Consider the following 5,684-nt stretch of genomic DNA (forward strand, 5'->3'; position numbering starts at 1 on the left):
GGTTGTAAGGCAAGATGGTGGGAATCCTTATCATTTGGATACACAATTGTAAGATTTTCCCACTATGTGCGATTGTTAGGTTGACTTAATAGTCTCATGTTTTTTTGACTTTCTGATCTGATGGCAAGAAAACATACATATACTCTCTCTCTCTCTCTCTCTCTCTCTCTCTCTCTCTCTCTCACACACACACACACACACACACACATACACACAAAATAAGTAAATAAAACCTCCAAACCAGTGGGAGGTTATCTGTGCTGCAAGGCAAATTTTAACAGGAACCTTTGAAGGGACCCACCCATGATGATAAATTCACATTTTTGTGCCAGATGTTTCCGAAGTTTCCTCTTGCTTACAAAGTCCTCTTCCTTTTTGTCAGCCTGAGACTCAAGTCAGCAATTCTGCTGCACCCCTTCTGCATGAGCAGGGCAATAGGAAATTTAAAAACCAAACCAAAACAAGCCCTCAAAGAGGCATCCCATTCAAAAGGAAATCCTTTGAAAGTGAACACATTTTGTAGCCCAGAAACAAAACTTTGACCCAACCCAACGCGGAAAATCATAGCTGGAACACACAGAGATTGCCTTTCTAGCCTGCAGAACACATGGCCAGCATTTACCATGTAACTGCCACTCTGTAGCATAAGAGAAACCAAAACCAGTGTGAGCTCTGCTCCTCATCAGATCTTCAGATGCTGAAAAGCACGTGTACCCCATTACAGCTCCAGGTTCTCTAGGATGAAGCTGCATTCTCAAACTTGTGTATATAGTACCTCTTAAGGAGAATTGCAGTTTGCTTGCGCTGGAGAAGTGTCTATTTGAGTTTCATCCCAGGTTGAACTAAGAAAATCTGAGATCATTTCCTACTTCGAAAGAGCCAAGAGCTGTTTGATTGACAGCATTTCCTCTCACTAAATCTCAATTTCCTCAACTAGTGCTTGGCAGTGATTTTTTGATAGAGACACATAGAGGATGTGTGAGGCTTTGCTGAGCTTTTCTCTATAGCAACTACTCAGCCAGTAGCTAAGATCATACTTTAATAAATCAAAAGTAGCTAGAGACCATACACACATAAATGAAAGTGGTAGGAGCTCATAAAACTTTACTCATTTAAAAGGTGTCAGGTTGGATTTCGTCTGTGGAATATAGTTTTCTAAACCTATTTAAGGGGGAAATGTTATGCACCAAGTTTTTTAAAGAATTACATTGAAGTTCGTGGTAGATTGCCTAATGTTAAAAATGACAACTAACAGCTTTTTTTTTTTTTCCGAACTCTATCCTCTTAATTCTACCAGCTCTTATTTTTTATGTTTTAATTAGTGCGTTATGATTATTCATTGTAGTGGGGATCATTGTGACATTATGTCATGTATATAATGTAATTTACTCCAATACATTCCCTATTACTTCTGTTTTATCAAATCTGGTGGGGGCATGGGGAGCCATGATAAAATGGAACACCATTGCCAATACTGACATTTTGTATATGCAACAAATTTTTGTTTCCTATTATCTTAATACCTTTTAGAGAAAAGGTAAGGAACAAAGGATATTAAGTTATTAAGGTAACAAAATCAGGAACAAATCTGAACTCTATTTATTCTCAGTTTTTCCTACACTTGTTCCTTTAAAACTGTTGCTTAAAAACAGCCCTTTTAGTGAGATTCACAACAGACATTTAAAGAATCTTGCAGCTTGGGCCAAAGGTCCAAGCAACAGCTGTGGGTCTTTGTTTGAATAACAATAATAATGAGGAATCAGCTTCAGAGGCATTATTATTTTCAGCTTGACCTCTTGTGCTTGCATTCCGTGCCCTTCCTTGCCTGCCTCCAGGAGCAAGTCACTAGACCTGCCCCTTTGTGCCTCTGAATTGGCGTATTGTTCTTTGGCGCTTGCCCTCCTGGCTTCAGTGTTTCAATTGCTTTTTAAAATGCTCTTACACATCTCATTTCCCCCCAAGTACCTTTAGATTATTAACGCAAAAGAACAATTACTGAAATGCACTGTAATACAGGAGGCTGGAGTGGAAACACGCTGAGCTTGCATCAAGGTTGCCAATTCAAGGTCTGGCTGCAAGGTGGCTCACCTGAGGGTCTCACACACACCGCCTCTCCTGGGCCAAGCAGGCTGCTCTTCTGTGAAATGCAAAAAAAGGAATGATCCTTGCTACCTCTGTGGACTTCCTGAGTGAATAGACCAGACAAGGGTTATGAAAACAAGACACTGTGAAGTTGCAGGCTTTTTTCTCTTGGTTATAATTATGAATAAAATAACAATGACAGCTGCAGTTCAAACAACAGTGTGTGTGGGCCATGAAGTACACTAAGCATTGCACATAAAATTAGTTAATATTCATAATAAATGTGTGGAGTAATTACTTTTCTTCCCATTTGGAGATTAAAACACTAAGAAGCCCAGTGGTAAGGTAATATGCCCGAATCTAAGGTTCAATAAACTGGAGACAAGGATGAAATATCCGACTCCACAGTCGTTCCTCTTAATCAAAAGAGAGCCTGGAGGGAAGACGAAATCCTACCTCCTCTTTATGGCTTCGTGGAGTCTGTTAAGTTTAAAGTTTAAAAACATATATATATATATATATAATGGTAGTTTTCTCTGCTTTATAACAGTTTTATTTAAAAAAAACTTAAATAATCATGAACACTATATACAAAGGAATATTTTGTGGTCTTTATGTTTATTTGTGCTCTTACTGAACATTGACAAATCATACTTGTATGCATTTGTAGAATGCAAAGTGATGTTCTGTTACATGTGTCTGCTGTGGAATGATGGGATCAAGCTTACTAATATCTCTGCTACCCTAAGACCTTCCCATTTATTCCTCCTAACTAAATGATGTACCTTCTGGTCAACATCTCCACACTGCCAACCTCCCAGCCTTCGGTACCCGCTGTTCCTCTTCCATCCTCTGTGTGTTTGAGTGCCTTAAGTTCTACATGTAAGTAGCAAAACGATATCTGCCTTCTGTACCTGAACTATCTTACTTACCCTGTTGTCTTCCAGTTTTGTTTGTGTGTTGAAAATATAATTTCCCTCATTCTTAATTACAGAATAATATTCTATTACAGGTATCACCTTTTCTTTCTTCTTTCTTTCTTTCTTTCTTTCTTTCTTTCTTTCTTTCTTTCTTTCTTTCTTTCTTTCTCTTTCTCTCTCTCTCTCTCTCTTTTAAGTAATGAGTATTTATGTTTGTAACCTTATTTCCAAAGTGTCTGAAGAAGAACAGCTCAAGACCACTCAGTGGTTGTTCCTATCCACTCAGTGGCCTGAGCAGTGGGAGCTGCAGACCAGTCTTCAGTAGCTGTCTGGGCACCCCAGTCTTCAGTAGGAAACTGCTGGATAGGCACAGAGGGCACCCACATGCCTTCAGACCAGTCTTCTACCTCTGGTTGAGTAGCAGTGAGCTGCTCAGGAGCTGGAGCAGTCCATTTACCCTGAAATTCCTTCATGGTCACAGTGTTTTCTTCAGGATCTCTATTGAAGAAGAGAGCAGGTATGACATCCCATGGGTGATGATGGGAAATGGGGCCATACAAAGGCAGAACATCTAGGCCACATCAGACCCACAGAATGAGCTCCCTGGTTGTTGCATGGAATGGCAATGTCCACATGGTGCAGAGGAGATTCTGTGTCACACAGAGCAATGGTAGGCAGGTTGACATGAGATGCTTCCGTAAGTGGCTGGTGGTCACCCCTGGGATCAGGAATCACCAGAAGATGTGGCTCTGGGAAGGCTGCTAGGATCTGGTTAGTGAAGGTTCCAGGAATGGAGCAGCCAGCAATAGGAGTGGCTCTGGGGCAGCAGCAACTTCGCACAGCCCGCTGGCTAGTATTCCTGGAGGATATGACATGGACATCAGCAGAGTTTTCAATGGCAACAATGGCACGAGCTGCCAGCAGAAGCTTCTCCCATCTCCTCTTCAGATCTGTGATGTAGAGGCCATCACTTTTGCTTTTGTAGATACATTGTTCCACCTGGAAATCAAGGTTGGTGCCACCAAAGTGGGTTCCTGCTGCAAGGAATTTGAGGACATCCTCCTCCTTCATTTGCAGGATATCAAGGGCTCCAGACATTGCGACAGTTTCCCTTTAAGATGGGAATAGGGAAAAATGCATTATGGATCCCTCCCTAAGGCAGTGTGGGAAAACCCATGTTTTGGAGCTTTGTCCCTTTTGCTCAACCCTGGTTACCTGTGTTTTTTTTACTTTTATTCACTCATTGGTTCATGAGCAAAGGTTGATTCTCTAACTTGATTATTGTAAATAATGCTACTACAATAAATATGGGAGTGCAGATATCCCTTTGATATATTGATCTCACATCCTTTGGGTATATACCCAGAAGTGGGATTGCTAGATATCAAGATGACACAATGTTTAGCTTTGTGAGGAACACTAGATTAATTTGCATCCCCCTCTATGGTGTATCACAGTTATGGGCTCACATATCTTGAGAAGTTGCATCTCATTGTGGTTTTGATTTGCGTTTTTCTGATAATTAGTGACATTGAGCATTGTTTCATGTATCTGTTGGTCATTTATATGTTGTTTCTTGATAACTAGTTACTTGGATCATCTGCCTAATTTTTTTTTTACTTTTTAAAAAGATTGTATTTTTCTTTTTATTGCTGTGTTATGATTTCATTATACTAAAATTGTGACTTATAATGACATTGCAAATTTACTGTTTCACACTTATAGATCTGGAATAGATTCATGAATATATCAGTTTCATATTACTATTGTAACAAATTATCATCTGCCCGTATCTTAAAAGATTGATTCCCTTGCTACTGAGTTGTTTGAGTTCCTATATACTTTGTATATTAACCCTCATCAGATGTATGGCTTGCATGTATTTTTCCATAGTTCTGTAAATTGTCTTTTTACCCTGTTGTTTCCCTTACTGTGCAAAAATGTTTCAGCTTGTTTTAATTACATTTGTCGAATTTTGCTTTTGTTACCTGTTTATAGAGGCAACTCTCCCTGCAAATTATTAACCAGACAAATGTGTTAATTATTTCTTCATGTATTTTTTAAAGAATTTTTGTAGTTTCTGGCCTTATGTTTATGTTTTTAATACACTTTGAGTTGATTTTCATGCAAGGTGTTAGACAAGGGCCCAATTTCATTCTTTGGCATGTGGGTATCCAGTTTTTGTTGACAGACCCTTATCTTCATGTTGTGTACTCTTGGCACCTCTGTTGGAAATTGGCATTCCGAAAGGCGTGGGTTTGTTTGGAAGCTCTCTAGTTGCTCCATTTACTGTTGTCGTTGTTTTTATTAAAAAACATTCTTCTTAAATTACTGCAGCTTGAAATCAGGCAGTGGGGTGTTTTGAGCTTTGTCCTGTTTGCTCAACATTTCCTTAGTTATCTGCATTTTTTTAACTTTGTTCTATACAGATTTCATGATGCTTTTCTCAATATCTGAGAAAAATGACATTGAAATATTGGTAGGGACGGCATGGAGTCTCTCTCTGCCTCACTTTGGGTAGTGAGTACATTTTACAATATTTTTTCAATCCACGACCAAAAAGTACCTTTGTATTTACTTGCGTCTTTCCACTGTCATTTATTTGGAGTCATTTCTTGCTATCGTGTTTTGTTTTTGTTCCTTGACCAATTCTTTATTCAGCAGCATGCTACTTTCCATGTA

General features: G+C 39.2%; 1 pseudogene across 1 annotated transcript; it reads right to left on the reverse strand.

The window, feature by feature from the left end:
• Positions 1–3,253: 3,253 nt before the first annotated feature.
• On the reverse strand, positions 3,254–4,113 carry LOC308654835 (small ribosomal subunit protein uS2-like; annotated as a pseudogene). Its single transcript has one exon. The product of its transcript is annotated as a small ribosomal subunit protein uS2-like (transcript).
• Positions 4,114–5,684: the final 1,571 nt, after the last annotated feature.

This window comes from Spermophilus citellus, assembly GCF_964194105.1.
Source record: "Spermophilus citellus genome assembly, chromosome: 8".
In the NCBI taxonomy this organism is placed as follows: domain Eukaryota; kingdom Metazoa; phylum Chordata; class Mammalia; order Rodentia; family Sciuridae; genus Spermophilus; species Spermophilus citellus.